Raw genomic sequence first — 20,671 nt, 5'->3', positions numbered from 1 at the left:
GCCGCCGCGCAACATGCAATCACAGCGCCATGCAACTGCGCGTTGCTTGTAATACACGCTAGCCCCACGTAGTTGGGGAAGGCTCAGCGCGGCGCAGCGCAAAGCAGCTGTTACTCAGCACTTCGGTTGTTCAGCTGTTCGGTCGTCGCCGCGAAATGCCAGTACTATATTCACCAACGAGTGTTGATTTTGCTGTTTGGCTGTTGAGTTGTTGAGAGTGCTAACGCTCATGCGAATGAATGAATGTACGGTGGAAGACCGTCAGTTAGCCAGCTAGCCAGGCAGTGAAGTAGCGCCGAGCCAGGCACCAAGTCACTACAATCAGTTGCTTTTCGTATCTACAACGAGTTGGTGGTTCACACTTAACGTGGTCGCGGACGTTTTTACACAAAAAAAAAATTTGTGTGTTGTAATTTATTGTGTATTTTTGTTGTGATTCTAATTGGATGTGCACGCGCGTATGTGTGTGTGTGTGAGGCACATAGCACATTAGAATTAATACAAATTAAATAAATACGAAAAGGCGAAAAAAGAAAACAATTCGAAATAAAAAATTGAATTAATTTACGTGCGCGAATTTTGGGGAGAAGTGCGAGTGGAAAGGTAAAGCAAAATAGTGCGCTATTATTCTAATATAAAAACAAAAACAAAACTAACGAGTGAATGCTGTTTTGAAGTATTTGTTTGGCAAATGTAAATTATGCTAAAAACGAATCGTGTGCATTTGAAGAGGCATTCATTGAGTTATTGAAATATTTGTAAATTGTTTGATTGAAAAAAATATATATTCGATTTGTGTGCCAAAAAGTGTTGTTGGTGTTTATTAAAATTAAAATAGATTGCGAAAATTGTATTTTTAGTTTTTTGTTGTTTCGAAAAATATTTGTTTGGGTTGTGTGGAATTTTTGATAATGTAAATAATAACAAAAAATATATATAAAAGTTTTTAAAATTTGAATTTTCAATAAAACATATTTTAATTTTTAAATATAAAATTATTTATAATTTGAAATTTCAATTAAAAATATTTAAAACTGAATTTTCAATTAAAAAAGATTCAAGTTTAAAATTTAAAATTATTTAGAACATGAAATTTCAATGTTTGTTAATTCAAAATTTGAATTTTGAATAAAAAAAGTTTTTAAAAATTTAAAATTTCAATATTTTTGAAACTTTAATTTCATGTAAAAAAATAATTAAATTAAAAATATTTACAATTTGAATTTTAGATTGAAAAACATTTAAATTAAATTACTAAATTCGAATATTTTTTAATTTAAAATTTTAATTTTCAATAAAAAAATATTTAAAAATTTTTAAGTTTCAATTTTCTATTAAAACAAAATATTTACATTTAAATTTAAAAAAAAAATATTTACAATTTGAATTTTCGATTAAAAGATATTTAAAATTAAAATTTAAAATTTAAAAATATTGACGATTTAAATTTTCAATTAAACAATATTTCAATTTTAAATAAAATATTTTTAAATTTTAAAACTTTTCTTATAATATTATTTAAAATTTAAAGTAATTTTTTTATTGAAAAAAATTTTCAATTTAAATTTAAATGACATAAATACTTTTTGATGATAATTTTAATACTTTAACAATATTTAATTATATAATTTTGTAACTTTTAACCTTTTTTAATTCATATGGCAATGACAATGTTCATAAATATAAAAATGATGATAAATGAAATATAAATTCTGAAAGTTAATATAAAAAAAAGCATGTTTTTGTAAACCAAATTTTTTAAAATATTTCTGATTGGCAAAAAAATAAATAAATAATAAAAGAAATGACATTTTTTGGTGACTAAAAAATTAATTGTTAAAGTAATAAAAATTTAAGAAAAATAATTAGTAGTAAATTAAATAAAAAAATTAAATCATATAAAATTTTTTCCAAAAATTAAAAGTTTTTATGTTACTAAAAACTTAAGGTTAAATTGTTTTTTTGAATATTGATATTTCACATTGGGAAAAAATAACTAAAAATCATATTTTGAATGACTTCAAATTAATACTTAAAATAATAAAAAAATTAAATTAATTAATTAAAATTAATTATTATATAATTAATTAATAAACAGTAAATAAAATTAATACATAAATAAAAATATAAATCTTATTTCAACGAAAAAAATATTAAATGTGATAAAAACCTAATTAAAGAGTAATTTGTTTAGTATATTACATAATATAAAAAAGAGCTAATAACATATTTAAAAATATTAAGTACTAAAAAATTTCTAAAGTATAGCTTGGCTGTCATTTTTATGTAAAATTAAATAAAAATAAGAAAAAATCCTTCACAAATACATTTTTTATAGCATCAAAGACCGTTTTCTCGTTCAGTTTACATGGCAGTTATATGGCAGTATATTTTATATATTCTCCGAGGATTTTTTTGGGCATTACAAACTTCGTGGCAAATTTAATATACCCTGTAGAGAGTATAAAAATTATCAGTTCCTAAAAATGCTTTTATAGAATAAAAAATTCTATCTACCTTAATCATTTTTTTTAATTTTTTTCTAACGCCAAAAGCGCACTAAATTCACTAGAAAAAAAATATAATTTTGAGGTCGACATTTTCGATTTAGTACATTAAAACAGGTCAAATAAATAAGACTAAAATTGGCGCACTAAAAATTTTTTATTTCATTTTATTCAAACCACTTTTTCTTCTGCTGTTTTATACAACAATTACAAAAAAAAAAGCAATAAATTGCTTGTCACTTGTGTTGTACAAGCATCTAACAGATAATAAATAAACATCGCCGTATCACTTGATTACGCAGCTGTTACAGGCGAAACAGCGACAAATAAATAATAAAAAAAACAACAAAAACCAACCACAGCACTTGAAACAAGTGCCAAAGCAAAAACATAACAAAAATTGCCGAAAAAAAATAATTAATTTTTATTGTTTTTTTTTTAGTGCGAAAAAGCAACTGCGTGCGCCAAAACGAAAAACACACACTGTGCCATTTCAAAGCTGTTAACCAAAATTTATTTTGTTGCTTTCGGAAAAATCAATAATAACAAGATAGAACCAATTAAATCAATTCCAACAATTTAGTGCATGCTGTTTGCAGTCGAAAGTGCAAGCAAATAAAAGAAAATACAAAAAAAATACTGAAAAAATAAAAAAAAAAATTCTGTAAAAATAATAAAAAAAATTAAAAAAAAAATTCAGAAAAATTACTAAGGAAATACAAAAAAAATTCTGAAAATACTAAAAAAATCAATAATAAAATTTGTGCTAAGAACAACTGTAAATGGCCTAACAACTTGCGGCTGCTGTATTCAAGGTGAGTTAAGCGCTTACTGAGCGATGCTAAAAATACAAAAACAAAAACAAGAAAAAAATTGATAGAAGAGTAAATCAAGTGATTTTATAACATTTAGAAGGTGAGAGCAAAGTGAAAGGTGCATAAATGTGTCTCAATGTGTGTATGTGTGTGTATATGTATGTATGTATTGAGTTAGAACAGGAAGTTGTGAGCGTAGAATTCCTTGACACCAATGCTTGTATGCACGCAAGTGTGCCTCTAACGGTTACCGAGCAATAACATTCACGATTATCATAGCAAAAACAACAGCAACAACAACAAGCTTAGAAAAGCAACAACAATTCGCAATTTGGCACAATCAATGAAACGTTTGTATGTATGCTTGTATTTACATATACATATGTGGGTGTATTTTATATACATATGTGTGTGTTTGTATGTGTAAACCCCACATTGCTGTTGTTTGCCGCCAACCATTATCCCCAACATTGCTCAATTTCGTTCTCTTCCTTTGCGCTGTCCTTTCCTGTAGCCATTTTCTTACACTTGATGGCCTGCTCTTACAAGATTTTGCTCAACAAAAATACTTGTCGCAAGCTGCAAATATGTTCTCGACAACAACAAATATTAAGTTGCAACAATGGCAGTGGTGTTGCTACTATTTGGCCATAAGATTGCTCTATGCATGTGCGTATGTATGTGTGTGTAACTGTATTTGCATATAATGACCAACTCAGCGCTTGTTTGAACGCTCACGTGCCTCTCGCGTGCCAATACGTACATACATACATACATAGGTATGTATGTATATATGTGTACATGTGTGTACCTGTGCTCTGGCTAGTTGTTCGTTTGCCCCCAAAAATACTTTTGATTACATGATTAGCATGCTCTCTCTATTGCTCTCTTCTCTATTCTATTTTACTCTCAGTTTTGCCAATAAATGGCTTGCTCTACTTAGCGTTTATTGATGTTGGTTTTGTGGTTTGGCGCATGCGTTGATTTTGCGGCTGTCTATTGGTGATTTCTACTTAACAGTGTTGCCAGTTGTTTGAAAAGCATATGCTAATGAGAAAGTGAACGATTAAAATTCATTTCTACAAATTTCGAAAACTATTTTTTTTTGGATATGTATTGAATTTGAGAAAATTATTCGAAAATCTGAAGTTGAACCATAGAAATCGAAAAAAAAGTTTTTTTGAATTTTGTTGAAAGAAAATTTAGTCTATCGCCTACCTAAACTTCAAACGCGTTTTTCTAGAAACCCTGCTTTCAGAGACGATAAGAAAATCTTCTACGAAGATGGCTGGATCGATCTCCTTGAAATTTTACATATGTATGTAAGTGTAAATTTTTTCACAAAAAACGGTTTTTTTCGAGAAGCCAAAATTTTGTTAAAAATCTAATCAAGTTCTTCGAACATTACCTGTATTTATCTATAGTAGAAATACATTTTTGGGTTTTTGGAGTAGAAATGATTTTGAGCAGAAAAATCTTGCTTACGCCAGACACCTATTTTCAGAGGTACTCCTGCTGACCGACTACGGAATCAAGGGAATCCAATTTTATTTTTTTCAAAATGTATGTTCGAATAATGAAGTATATTAAATTCTGTTAAAAGTGAGAGCAACCACACGACCAATGGCAAGACCAAGTGTACAGCGACCGTCTGCACTTGGAATGCACAACTGGTGTGAGCTCTCAATGGATAGGTTTGGTTAAACTGGTAGGCCAATAAGCCAAGCATAGACTAGTTTTGATCTTTTGCGATACCAGATGGAGTTTAGTTCTTGGGTTCAACAGAAGTAGTCATCCTTTAGGATGCCTGCGCTTGATGCGAATTTTAACAGACTCTGCGGCCGCACTATGGATACCTCCTCCAGTATATCATACCGTGGGGACAACAGACGCTTACAACGTACTCTTGCCAATGCGGAAGTTTTCTGCGAAGGTGTCTATAGACGGGAGGTTTAGTACCAGATCAAGACCAGCCGTTGGTGTTGTTCTTAAAGCTCCCGTTATGCACAGCGCTCCCGAACCCTTTCTATTGGCTTCCGTTGGGTGAATTACCTGTCGCAAAGGGTAGATGCATCTAGCAAAGTTTTGTGTTCTCGGTTCAGTTCGACCCATGGTTGTAGTGACATAGAAGAAGAAATTCTCTAAATAAAAATCTAAATTCACTTTAATTTATTAAAAAAATGCATCTTAAAAAATCAAAAAGGCACGGGTATAACCCCTCAACCCGGTAATAATAATTATTCGTTGATCAGAAAAAATACCTTTGTTTTAGGTATTTCATATTTGAGTATTCCACATAGACTCGTCAGCTATAATTACTATAATTAAAACAGTTGGCAACACTTCATTTTAGTGTCTGCTCTTTAATCCCACTTTGCATAGTTGAACATTAATATTTTCAAAATTTTTATTTAAAATGAAAAAATTTCAAACATTTTTTTAAATTATTTTTTTTATAACAATTATTATTTATCATTATTTTTTTTTTCTAAAAGTATTTCGAATTATTCTTGTAATTACCAAAAATATGAGAAGAGCGCCACAAGCAACCGCTCGCAACAATGCGCTGACGCGCTCTTCCGCCAAATACCGAAAAGTGCTCACGGGTTTTCCAACAAACAAATTCGCCTACAATATGTTTAAGTATTGATAATATTTTGAAAACTCATTGAAGAACAAAGTACTTTGTGACGCTAGTGAAATAAGAAAATATACAAAATGCTGTAATAAATGCATGAAAACACATTAAACGGTGTGGTGGCGGCTGCTGAAACGCCGAAAAGTGGGCTAAAGCAATAAACAAAGCGGCTGTGATTATTTATTTACATGGATATGTGCGTAAGTGGTTGCAAGCTGTGATTAACATATATTACTTATAATATATGTATTCGAAATAGCACAGCAAATTTGGTTTGTTGTTGCTATTGTTGTTGGTGTGAAGTGCTATTATCTGCGATTTTTCTAGAGGAACCCTGTCTTACATAGAAACCTAACATACAGCTGTTGTTTATATGCCAGCCCTGTAGGAAAAATGCAGTAGTTGAAATGTACGAATTTTTATAAGCTTGTGAGCGACGCTGTGAGTTAATTTATTAAGGAAAATATGACTGTGAATGGAAAAAGCTGTTTAAGACATTTTTTTATATTTTTGGCATTAAAATTTTTTTAATTAAAAAAATTGCTTTTGGGTAAATAAAAAATTATATTTTCTTCAGCAATTGTATGTTATTGTGCAGTGATATTTTACTAAAGAGAGGGATTCCACCTTGAACAGGTCATATACTTATAGATATGTATGTATGTATTATCGATGATAAGAAAGTTGTTGTATGAAAAACTTTTTTGTTTGAAAAGATATCTTCATGAAATTTCACACATATTATTTCTCAAAGCAACGCTAGAAACTCCGAGGAAATTGTGCAGATCGGATCACTAAAGCATATAGCTGCCGTACAAGCTAGGTGATTAGAATCAAGTGTTTATATAGAAAACTTTTACATTAGATGAGATATCTTCACGAAATTTGGTTTGAGATATTTTGTTAGGCAATAGTGTAATCTCCGTACAAATTGCTTAGATCGGTGCACTATAGCATATAGCTGCCATGCAAACCTAATGATTTGAGTCAAGTCTTCTATAGGTAACTTTTTTATTTGACAAGATATTTACACGATATTTGGCATAACCTATTTTTAAAACAAATGTTACAATATCTGTAGAAATTGTTCAGATCGGATCACTATAGCATATAGCTGCCATACAAACTGAATGATTGCAATCAGGTGGTTATATGGAAAACTTTTTCATTTGATGAGATATCTTCAAGAAAATCGGCACCGTTTATTGTCTTAAGAAACGCTATAATATCTGTCAAAATTGTTCAGGTCGGTTCACTATAGCATATAGCCGCCATACAAAGTGACCTATCAAAATCAAGTTAAATATCCTTTTAACTCTTTTATGCTATAAGACATCGAACTGTCAAGGGTATTATAGCTGTCGAGCAGCCGAATTAACACTTTTCCTTGTTTCTATTTACATACATATGTATATATGTTTCTATGTACATATGTATGTATTTAAATTTATATGTTTCTAACCGTGTGAGTGCATTGAACCCTCTGTTCGTTAGAATATCTAGTTGGCATGCGATATTTAATGTTTTCAAGCAGCTACTGCCATTTTTCGTCCAACATTTATAAGCATGCAATCAACTATGAAATATTTACATGCATAACACATACATACGCACACAGCGTAGCAAAATTATGACAACAAGCAGCGCGTTGGCAACTAACAAAGTGAAGCAAAATGTAAATGTGCAAATGGCTGGTATTTGCTAAGCATTTATCTTACATAAATATTTAATGCAAAAATGCTTTGCGCCTACAACCGCACATACACACACCCACACCCACGACAACCAAACCCACTGCACTGCCTAGCAGCGACGTGCGGCCGTCGTCGTGCCACAAATAACTCAGCCGCAAGTTTGTTTTTGCAAGGCGTTGGACTTGCCTAGACACAGATATCGGTTCGTTAGTTTATAGCCAATGTATGTACATATGTATATATATATATGTGTGCGTGTGATAATAATATATAATTTCTGCTCATCAGCTTATCATTGCTCAGCGTTGCTCAGCTTGAAATTTATTTCTGCTCGTAACGACATTTTCTGCTTGAGCTGCTCGTCAAACGTAAAAACCGGCTTTAATTTGCTTTTAATTACCGTTGCGGCGCGCTATGATTATTTTGTGTGTTTACTTGTGGCACCGTTATGAGTGCTTAATTTTCTACAACACTTACTACTTGTTGCTATTTTTGTTATTTTTGTGCATATGTGGGTGGAAAAACACCTTGGAGATAAAATTGTGTGTCGTTGAAAGGTTCTTGCTTACGTAGCTTGAAGAAGGTCCTTGGTGGTTTTGAAAATAGTGGCAAATATATGAAATTTATTTTGAATTTAAGATTAAGATTTAAACCAGGCAAAAACAATTTTTTCGAGGAATGTGTTTTCACGCAAAATTTAAATCAAAAAGTCTTACTATTTTTTGCCCAAAGCACTACCCATCAAGTATACACCTCCTCTTAAATATATGTATAATCAAATAAAAGTAATTTATAGCATGCCTTAGCTACTAAATAAATTAGCACACGCAATTTGAAGCTTATTAAAAATTAACAATTTTCCCCACACCTATCAAAGCTTTGACTGAACGTATACATATTTACTATGTGCCAACTATTTATGCAAAATTTAATCTCGCAAAGTCACAAGCACGTCAATTAGTCACATTATGGCAAACAAATCATGAAAAATTAATTAGCAAATTAATAATAATCAAATTATATTAACGACACTTTGACACTATTCTAAATATCGTCATGCATAAATAATAAACACACACACACTGTAGTACACTGGTATGTGCGAGTGAAAAAAGCAATTTGCAGGCATGAAAAATAAAAAAAAAAAACAATTTTCGCGTATTTATTGCAAATCAGCAAAAGCTTAGCTACTGATAATTATATGGTTTAAAACAAGCTGCTGATAGATGCGCTGCTAGAATATGAGCTGATATGGTTTTACATACATACTAAGTGATCAAATTTGAACCGTACTGAGAAAAAAATCTATCAATCTAGTAAAAAAATGTTTAATGAATAAACTGATCAAAATTGAACCGGACTAAGAAAAAAATCTATCAATCTAGTAAAAAATCTTTAATAAATCTGATCAAAATTGAACCGGACTGAGAAAAAATTTATCAATCTAGGAAAAAAATCTTTATTGAATAAACTGATCAAAATTGAACCGGACTAAGAAAAAAAATCTATCAATCTAGTAAAAAATCTTTAATGAATAAACTGATCAAAATTGAACCGGACTGAGAAAAAAATCTATCAATCTAGGAAAAAAAATCTTTAATGAATAAACTGATCAAAATTGAACCGGACTGAGAAAAAATGTATCAATCTAGTAAAAAATCTTTATTGAATAAACTGATCAAAATTGAACCGGACTGAGAAAAAATTTATCAATCTAGGAAAAAAATCTTTAATGAATAAACTGATCAAAATTGAACCAGACTGAGAAACAAAATCTATCAATCTAGGAAAAAAATCTTTAATGAATAAACTGATCAAAATTGAACCGGACTGAGAAAAAATGTATCAATCTAGTAAAAAATCTTTAATGAATAAACTGATCAAAATTGAACCGGACTAAGAAAAAAAAATCGATCAATCTAGTAAAAAATCTTTAATGAATAAACTGATCAAAATTGAACCGGACTGAGAAAAAATTTATCAATCTAGTAAAAAATTTTTAATGAATAAACAATTGGACCAGTCCGGGTCAAATTTGATCAGCTGCTTTTTACATACACATACAAATGTATATGCTTTTTATACCCTGATCAGGATATATTAAGTTCGCTGCAATGTTTGTAAAACCCAAAAGGAAACATCGGATGCTATATAAAGTGTATATAAGTACATATGTATGTACATAAGTATGTAAGGGATCAGCTTGACGAGCCGATTTAACCATGTCTGTATCTCTGTTCGTCTATACCTGTATGTACATACATATATACGCAAATTAGTCCATCAATTTTTGAGATATCGACTTGAAATTTTGCAGACAAGCTTTTCCTATAAATAAATTGCTTATTTGTCCGAATCGTTCACATTGGTTAACTATAGCATATAGCTGCCATACAAACTGAACGATCCGCATAAAGTACTTGTATGGAAAACTTTTGCATTTGATGAGATATATTCACGAAATTAGGCAAGAGGTTTTTTCTAAGGCAATATTATAATCTCCAAATAAATTGATTAGATCGGATCACTGTAGCATATAGCTGCCATACAAACTGAACGACCCGCATAAAGTACTTGCATGGAAAACTTTTGTATTTGGCGAGATATAGTCTCAAAATTTGGCACGGATTATTGTCTGAAAAAAAGGTGTGATCTCTGAAGAAATTGTTTAGATCGCACAACTATAGCATATAGCTGCCATACAAGCTGACTGCTGAAAATCAAAATAAAGCACTTTTTATACCCTTTTATGTTATAAAATATGCTCTTTAGAAGGGTATTATTGCTTTTTTTCTTGGCTTTGTAAAAATGTATGCGCTTGAGCTGGGCTTCTGCTGCTATTGACAGACCTACTTACACACATACAAACACATGTGCAGTAATTGCCAGTTCAGCCATACGTTTCAGCGTATGCGATGCGCTCTGCGGCGCTATCAATTGATTAGCCGGGCCAGGCCGGTCAATCACCATCAAGCTAGTCAACTAGAAAGTCAATAAACTGGTCAGTACTAGACGAATTGTGTGTGTGACGGCTATCGATAGACAAATGTGTGAATGTATACACATAAGTACATACATATGTGTGCGGAGCATGTGTGCGTATGTATATTCATGCTTTGACAAATGACCAGTCAGTCAGTGCTGATTTTAGCAAGTGATTACTCGCAGAATATCAACACGAATCAAATCTGCAAATATAAAACGAAAAATAAATAAAAAATGTTATTATAACCGGTTAGCGATTGCGGTCTCTTAAAATAGCAAATATATATTTTTATTTAGCTACGATTGCGGCGTTTAATCAATTAATTGAGTGAAAATCTGTGTCGCTTGTAAAAATAGGCATCAAATCACTTGTCCAAGCCTGTCAATAAAATAACAAAATAAAGTGTTTAATTAACAATAAATGGCTAAAAATAGCAACACTCGGTGCAGCGAGTGCCTTATTTACATACTTTCACGTGCGAAAAGCTTTCAAATAAAATAGTAAATTTATATGTAAAATTTCCATATTTCACAGAATGCTTTCTCACCGCCATTTAATTAAATGCGTGTTTTCCAGTCGTTTAAAATTGATATCCAGATATTATATATGTATATGTATATTATATATACGTATATGTATTATCAACTTTATTTGTAAACCCTGAACAAGTGTCACCTAGTTTGTAACACCCAGAAGGATGTGAGACCCAAAATAGTACATATCGTCGCCTAAAATGCAAACTAACGCAAACACTTTTCATAAGTTTAAAGACGATGGAAAACGATGTAATAGAAACCACTCATATGGAAACAAAATTTGAGTTTTGGTTATAAAATGGTTATATAGATGGTTATACATTGGTTATATATTGGTTATAACTGACAGCGGAAGCTGAAAATAAGCAATAAAAAACTCAATTTAAATTTTTGACGATGTACTCGTATGTACATATGTACATACATGACCGAGCCTGATGAGCTGAGTCGATTTAGCACCGTCTACTGTGTGTATATACGCGAACTAGTCCCTTAGTATCGATATATCGATCTCAAATTTTGCCCATGTGCTTTTGTCCTCAAGTAGCTGCTCATTTGTAGGAATCGTCGATATTGGACCACTATAGCATATAGCTGTCAAACAAACTGAACGACCAAAATCAGGCTCTTGTAAGGAAAATTTGTTTATATGTCAAGATATATTTATGAAATTTGACAGGAATTATTCTTTGAGGTAACGGTGCAATTTCCGAAGAAATTGTTCAGATCGGACCACTATAACGTATAGCTGTCATACAAACCGAACGATCAAAATCCGACCTTTGTATGGAAAGCGTATTTATTTGTCGAGCTATCTTCACAAAACCCGGCATAGATTATTACTAAAACTAATGTTATAATCTCCGCATATATCGTTCAGATCGGAACACTATAGCGTATAGCTGCCATACAAACCGACCGATTAAATTACATTTCTTGTATGGAAAACTTGTTTAATTTGCAAGATATCTACACAAAATTTCGTATGCATCATTGTCTAAGACAACGCTGTCATTTCCGAAGAAATTGTTTAGATCGAAACACTGTAGCATATAGCTGCCATACAAACTGACCGGTCAAAATCAAAAAAAAAATATTTTTATTCTCTATGATATACGAAATGCACCTGTAAAGGGTATATATATTAAATTTTTCTTATTTTTAAATTTATTCGCAGCCAGACAACAAGTTCTGCTACACAATAACGGCATAGTTGCTGACAATTTTTCTATTTTCTATGCCACTTATGTAGTTACATAGGTATGTATGTACTCACAGCTCGCACAAGCAGTCATTATCTAATCGCTGCTACTCAAATATGTAAATTGAGTAATTGCATTTGGATTATTTAAATTCTAAAACTTTGTAGAATTCGCAGAGTCGTCGCCCAACTCGTGCAACTTAATTGCTTAGATGATATAAGAAGTGTATGGAAAGCCCAGTCAGTCAATGTACTGACTTGTTGACTTGTGGATAAGAAATGCTTAGATATACTAGCTATTAAGTAATCTTTGTGAAGAAATTCACAATTTTAGCTGGAAATTTCGTAATTAAAGCGCTATTGAGTAATGACATTTGAAGCTTAGATAGGCGTACTTGCTTGAGATTGCGTGACTTGGAACAGGCAGACAAACAATAACTGGGTAAAAGATTAATTTTATGTGAGAGTAGTGGTAGATAATTAAAAGAAATATATATATGTAATATGAAAATATTAAAGATAAAGTATTAAATAAAGCTCCACTAGTGTGACGTCAGCAAAGCTGTTGATATTTTTATAATTTTCACTCATTAAATAGCAGAAAATTCTGTCAGTAAATACCATATATCGTCACTTTAATTGCAAAATAACCTAACATAACTTTTCATAAGTAGACAGGCGCAGGAAAAAGATTTAAATAAAATCACTCATTTTGAAAAAAATTTAGTTTCGGTTATAAAATGGTTATGTATTGGTTATAAATTGGTTATATATTGGTTATAAATTGTTATAAATTGGTTATATTTGACAACGGAAGCTGAAAATTTTATGCTACATAGTATACTAAATGTAATATGATGAGCGAACCGTTAGCAATAAAAAACTCAATTTCAATTTTTTTGAAGATACGTTATTTTGCATTTTAGGTGACGATATGCCATATTTGCTATAAATTTCTTCCACTTCAAACAAAAATAAATTTTGCTAAATATTGACCTAGGTTATCTAGTATTTTGCTTACACTATTACTCACAATGGCCACTGGGCAATCAATAAGTAAGAAAACAATTAATTAATTATCAACTCTTATTATTTTATCCTCATATATTTACCTTGAACTTATAGATCCATGTTTCTGAATGGTGTAAAGTGATTGTTAATTGAGCACATAATATCTCCACGAAGCGCTGACAATGTAAATGTTACATTGTTCAGTTGACCACGTGATAAGATAAAAGTCATAGGTATTGTAAATTGTAATCAATACAAGTATTTAGTTCATATAACATTACCACAATTATAAAACAGTTACTGAAGTGGAATAATGCATAACAAATTTCAAATTGACGCAAGCGAAGCAATGCAATTAGTTAGCGCAATTAGTTATAGTAACGGTTATAGTTAAAGTTATACTTATTGTTATCGTTACAGTTAGTATAACAGAAGTATAGACTAATGTAGAAAAGAGTAAGGCTAAAGTCTAGGTTAAGCATTTTTGAGTTTTCCATTGATCATCTGCTATTTTCTAAGAACTTTAAAGTTACTCATCACTTGGATCATCAGCGTTCAAAGTCACATAATTCCAAATAATAAAAAGCCAGACTTAATAATGGCGTTTGTGTTGAAAAACTAAGAAGCAATGCAAAAGTAATGGTCACAAAAAGTTAGGTCAATTAACCTATTTGTGTTTGATGTGATATACTAAACCCATTTAGATTTATTGCTCACCTAATTTTGTGTGTCAAAGGGAAATAAAGCAACAAATGAGCAAAAAATATTGCAGTCGCGGAGCGTGACCAACCGTTACGTGCAGGCGGAGCGGCATAACTCACACCTACCTGAATATATAAACGAAAGTATACCTATAAGTTACGCTCCAACACTTTGCAAATAAACGGCTAAAAAGGCCGTTATGTGAAGACTGAAATTAAAAAAAAAATAAAAACATATATAATTATTATATAAACATATTGAAGTAATGTAAAAATCGAGAGCAGTGCTAACAAATCGGAAAGCAAATCAAACAATTTTTAAAAAAAAAAGACGCGCCTCAATGAAGTCAAACGCATTTAAGTGTGAATTTGTCGTAAATGAATTCTCTAGCTGTTTTCGGTCGTCGCCGCTGACATTTAAGCCATTTGGACATATTCTTGGCAATTTAGATGTCGCCGCGTGTGGAAGGAAGAGTGCGGCCGTGTCTGGCGCGCCACTCAATGGTGGCTGCTGAGTGAGTTGTAACACTGTGACGCATCAATGACCTTCGTAAGCCGATTGGTGTGAGTCATGAAGGAGCTGCAGTTAGGTATTTACAAATTTAGGTAATTGGTTATTAAGGTGGGACCACAAAGTGAGTGTAAGGAATGAGGGGTAAATAAAAAAAGAGAAATTTTATTGCCGTCAAGATGAATTTTTTGTAAGATATTTCGGGTGTTTTTTTTATTAAACAGTAAATTTTTAAAAATTAATAATCATTAAATAAACCTAAAACTTTTTTCGAGATTCAAAAATGCAATTCCAAAATAAAAAAATATGTTCTAAATAACTAAAACTTTTTTTAGACGTTTTTGCTGTTTTTTATTAAAGAAATATATTAATAAACACAAATTCACACTTTTTTATTTTTTTCTGGACTTAAAAATTTAATTCGAAATAAAAAATTTGAAGATAAAAAATATGTTTTTAATAACTGACTTTTTTTTAAAGAAATTTGGGCTGTTTTTTCATTAAAAAATTCTATAAAAAATCCAATATTCAAACCTTTTTATTTTACTTTGAATTTAAGAAAAATTAATTTGAAAATTCGAAATAAAAATAAAAAATTATATTCTTAATAACTAAAATTTTTTTTAGAAATTTGGGCAGTTTTATTTTTTTCTGGATTTAAAAATTTGATTCGAAAATTCGAAAATGAAAAATTATGTTCTTAATAACTGAAATTTCTTTTTTGTTTTCTTATTAAATAAACTATAAAAAAATCTATAATAAAACACAAAAATTCAAACTTATTTATTTTTTTTTTGGATTTAAAAATTTATTTCGAAAATAAAAATAATGTTCTTAATAACTGACATTTATTTTTAGAAATTTGGGCTATTCTCTTAATAAAAAATTTATAAAAATAAATCTGTAATAGAAAACAAAGAAAATCTTTTTTATTTTTTTCTAGATTTAAAAATTTAATTCGAAAATAAAAAAATATGTTTTTAATAATCGACATTTTTTTTTTAGAAATTTGAGCTGTTTTCTTAATAAAAAATTTATAAAAAAATCTATATTAAAAAACAAAAATTAAATTTTTTTTCAAAATTCAAAAACAAAAAAAAAATTTTTTCTGGATTTAAAAATTTAATTCTAAAATACAAAATTATGTGCTTAAGTTGGGCTGTATCTTCATTAAAAAATTAAATTTAAAAAATTTATTAAAACAAATTTTAATAATAAACAAATTTTTAAACTTTTTTATTTTTTCTGGATTTAATTCGAAACTATATATTTAATAACTGAAGAATAACTAAAACAAATCCATTTATTCGAAACCTCAAAAATTTCAGCAACCCGACATCCCACCTCTAATACATAACCTCAAAATTCTGGCCTGAAAAATACGCGCCCACCCTAATACGCATCTATTTTCGTCGAAATACGAGCCTGCCAACTTGTTTACCTGCGCACATTTTTTGCGTAGTTTCTACCACTGCATTGTGTTACAAGTACACATCGGAGGACCGTAGGCGTTCTCTAATACCTATTGCCAGCGCCGCTCTTGCATAAATTGCCAAACTAATTTGTGACCAAAATTGCTCATTAGTGACATTCCGCTGTCAATATGATGCCTGTTATCGATTTTCATTTCGATGCTGTCGCTAAATTGCAACCGAGACTTTGCCTTAATGAAATGGAATGGAAAATTTTTGTTGGCAACAGTAGGCCGGCACAAAAGAGACGACTGCTGGGTGACATTGATTGGCATTTACGCCATACAAATGTACTTATATACATTTGTTGCCAATGAGAACCCTTTGACTGTGGATGGGGGCTAAGCATGCAGAAGTATTAAGGTGATATAGAAAAGTACAAATTTTTTCGTTGGTGCCGAAGGTTGGGATGCATATATATATATGTATGTATATGTATATATGTATCTCAAAATTGCCAAAATTTTACTTTAGATAACCTTCTTGTTCCACATTTATCGTGCAAACATGTATAGAGAGATCGCCTTGGTATATGCTTTTGATGGGATTCATACTATCGACCGTTTTTTCCGGTAAAGAAGTGGTTCCTAGTCATGTTCATTTTTCGTCGTCTACATCTCAGAGCCAGCAATTTCATGTTGCTGGAAATATAATGTTCTATAAAACAATCCTCATATTTTTGCCTATTTTGAGATAATGGTTTCCAAAAGTTGGGAACCGGTGTCGAAACATGCTTTTATTGTTGCTATCTGTTTGTTTGAGCTCGATAATATAATCCCCAATTAGTTTTAGGCGATCTCCAACCAACATTGGGCAAAACCGCGGTTCCATTCCGAATCAATTGATCGGACTTTTGTTAGAAGTCGGCTCTCCGTAATCGGAACAGAGCCGGATTTGTATCCAGTCTAGAACAGTTAACTCCGCAGTATGCCTCCAAATTACTTGAGGCATGTTTTCTGTCGCTAAAAAAGTAACAACGACCAATAGCGTTGTACTCTTAGCAGTCATTGAACTTTGTCGGTATTAATTGACAATTACTCGCAGATACTCGTAATGTAATACTATTACCAATTGCTTTTCAAAAAATTGTCGACGAGTGCTGACATAGTGGTCTGTTGGGACCAAACCCCATTGGGCGTGGAGGCAAAAAAAAACTTAGAATGAGACTAAATAAATATTTGTGAATGGGCCGTAACGAACATATGCTGCCAGTTGGCAGTGACTACATATGAAGGCACTTGTAGCATAGAAAAAGCACACACTTACCATACATAAGTGTGCGTGTATGTGTGTTTGTGAGGCATACTCATGGCTGAAGCTTTACAACGACGCATAGCGGAGCAGATAGTAGAGAATTCAAGTGAAATGTCAATTTCCAAAGCCATACACATTTTATATTTACAGTTCTTGTTCTACAAAGCAAACACAGTCACATGTGCATACATATATGAACGTAAGATATATACATGTACATACATATATATGTATGTTGGAACACAGTAGTCTGTATTTACACATGCAAATGAAGACGGCGCCGGTGTCACAAAGACACTATAAGCACTTCTTGCCACATCCACTTTAAAGGCAGGTAAGCGGCAGGACGAAGAAAGGCGGAAGGCAGCAGGCGGCAGGCAATCAGTGGATCTCGTAGCTCGCTTGCACGCTCAGCAACGTAAAAAGTCATTATATTCATAACAACAGTTACGAAAATATTTAATTAAACTTTAAGCGTTGTATTGCCAACGAGTGTAAGAACACGAACAGCAACAATGGCAGAGCAGCAAAGGGGATGCCTGCCAATTCAGGCGCTGAACGCAGCGTTATCAACATAATTGTCGCCAACGTTAATGACAATATGAAGAAGTTTTTGTTTTTATACACTGAACAAGGTATATAATAAGTTTGTGATAGTCAAAAAGTCAAAAGTAAACGTCAGAGGTATATCTTATACCCATAAATGTTCACGAGACACGCTGAGCCGATTTAAGCATGACCGTCTGTATATAGTCTCAGTTCTTGAGATATGGATCTAAAATTTTGTAAATGCTCTTTTCTCACTAAGGAGCTACTTATTTGTCGAAACCGTCGATATCGGACTACTATATCCTATAGCTGCCATACAAACTGATCGATCTAAATACATTTTTTGTATGGAAAACTTTTTTATTTGTCAAGATATTTTCACAAAATTTGGTATAGATTATTACTATAAGTAACGGTACAATCTCAGTAGAATTCGTTCAGATCGGGCTACTATATCACATAGCTGCTATACAAATTGAGCGACCTAAATAAAGTTTTTCTATGGAAAACTTTTTTATTTGTCAAGTTATCTTCACCAAATTTTATATGAATTATTATTCAAGGTAACGGAATAATCTTCGAAAAAATTGTTACAATCAGACCACTATAGCATAAAGCTGTCATACAAGCTGTATCGTCGGAATCAAGTGTTTGTATGGAAATCTTTCTTAATTGACAAGATATCTTAACGAAATTCCGCATGAATTACTATTTAAGATAACGGTGCAATCTTGGAAAAATTTGTTCAGATCGGATCACTATAGCATATAGCTGCCATACAAACTGATTGTTTAAAAGTAAATTTTTGTTTGGCAAACTTTCGCATTTGTGAGGGGTATTTAAGCGAAATAGCCTTTTTTTGTTATTATTGTTGTCATTATTATTATTACTTTTACTTACTTCCGGTGAAATGTTCATTAATTGTAGATAATTGCGAAATTATGCACTTTGCTCGCAGCCGTTAAAGCTGATTTAATATGTTTGATATTTTACAGCATTAAACACTTTGTTAACGCATTTGTTGTTGCCTCAGAGCTGCATATGTTTGTAAATATACATACATATTTACTATACATATATATCTGCATATAGTAAATGCAGTAAGCAATATCCATAGCGTTCAACGACACGCGCGTGCAATGGCATTGTCATTGAAATCAATAGCAACGAATCTCGAAGCGAATGAACTACGATGGCGTTACATACAGGCAGAAATATGTCTGAAAAAATATTTACAGATTTACATGCCTTACATGGTAGGCCGCGCTTTATGCTGTGTTTCGTGGCAACAATTTTCGTATTATGCCACCAAACAGCTGTTGGATTTTCAGCGCAGAAAAATTCTCCCAGTCAAAAAATATATTTTGCATTAAACTTTTACCTTATCACGAATATTCTCTGAACTGGCCGAGTAAATCCGAATGCTGTTTGAAAATTTTTTCAATTTTATTGCCATTAGTGTTTGAACCCGCGAGCCATCAACTGTCAGTCCCACACTCAACTTACGTGTCTACACTACTTGGTACGCATAGCTTCACATAAACGTATAATGGCTGAGAGCTTCAGCGTATATTTGTGCATATGTATTGGAATGTCGCTCATAATGCATTTTAATAGCATAAATTTAATGTGTTGCCTACCAATTGCTTTGGATCGTATCACAATCATGGCTATTGGCACTGCCAATACATAGCTGAGCATATGCCAAGCCTAGCTTGCATTGTTGTTAGCAAGCAAATATGCCAACATGGTGGTCGACCACACAATACAGTGGGTTATAATGGGAGTAATCACGATTGTTGTAATGATAGAATTTTTTTCTCATCGTTTGTGACTCTCTGCTACCTACATATGTATCCATTGGAAGGAGTAAGCATTTATGATCCAAATTAGAAATAGCTCATATAAATATATGTGTTGATATTTTATTGCAGTTTTTATATAAATTTATCAATTTTGTAATAAAAAAATTATTTAAAATAAAAATAAAAATAATAAAATAAAAAAAATAAAAATTAATGAAACCATAAAAAAATTTTATTTAAATGGTATGTAAAATTTTTTTTAAAAATGTATCAAAAGATGTAAAAAATATTTAAAATATAAATAACAAAATTTTAATAAAAATAATTCGAAAAAAAGTTAAAAATATATATGAAAATAAAAAAATCAAATAAATTTATTAAAAAATAAATTAGTAAATAAATATAAACTGTAAAAAAATATATATTTCAAAGTTAGAAGAAATTTTCAAATAAAATACTTACATAAAGTAAAAAAAAATGTTTTTAGTAAAAAATTAAAAGTAAGGATAAAAAAAATAAAAAAAATAAAATGTTAAAAAAAACTATTGAAATAAAAAAAATTAAAAAAAAAAAATGTTAACAAAAAGTAAAAAATTTTAAATATATAAATAAAAAACTTTTATAAATATAATTTGAAAAAAAAAAATGAAAAATAGAAAAATAGAGAAAAATAAAATGTTGATAAAAAACTATTGAAATATGTAAAAAAATTTAAAAAAAAATGAAAAATGTTAACAAAAAGTGTAAAAATTTTTAAATATATACATATAAATAAAAAACTTTTATAAATATAATTTGAAAAAAAATGAAAAATAGACATATTATTTATATATATAATTAAGAATATGGATATACATACATAATTAAGAAAATGAATATAAATTAAGTTTAAATTATAAAAAATTAGTAAATAAATATAAATTGTAACAGAATTTAAAAATTAGACAAAACTTAAAGTAAAATAAGTTTGTAAAAATAAAAATTAAGTTTA

At 30.7% G+C, this 20,671-nt stretch overlaps 1 protein-coding gene across 1 annotated transcript in view; it reads left to right on the top strand.

Annotated features, from left to right (window-relative positions):
* The first annotated feature begins 256 nt into the window (after positions 1-256).
* The window catches only part of LOC126755139 (E3 ubiquitin-protein ligase goliath), a 117,772-nt gene continuing 97,357 nt past the window's right edge, over positions 257-20,671 (top strand). Inside the window, exons 1-2 of the mRNA XM_050467502.1 lie at positions 257-603; positions 2,950-3,322. The gene's annotated coding sequence lies outside the window, so the exon portion shown is untranslated. The remainder of the gene's footprint in view (positions 604-2,949; positions 3,323-20,671) is intronic.

Source organism: Bactrocera neohumeralis, chromosome 4 (genome assembly GCF_024586455.1).
Source record: "Bactrocera neohumeralis isolate Rockhampton chromosome 4, APGP_CSIRO_Bneo_wtdbg2-racon-allhic-juicebox.fasta_v2, whole genome shotgun sequence".
In the NCBI taxonomy this organism is placed as follows: Eukaryota; Metazoa; Arthropoda; class Insecta; order Diptera; family Tephritidae; genus Bactrocera; species Bactrocera neohumeralis.
The sequence above is the reverse complement of the archived record's forward strand: the minus strand, read 5'-3'. Positions and strand labels throughout refer to the sequence as shown.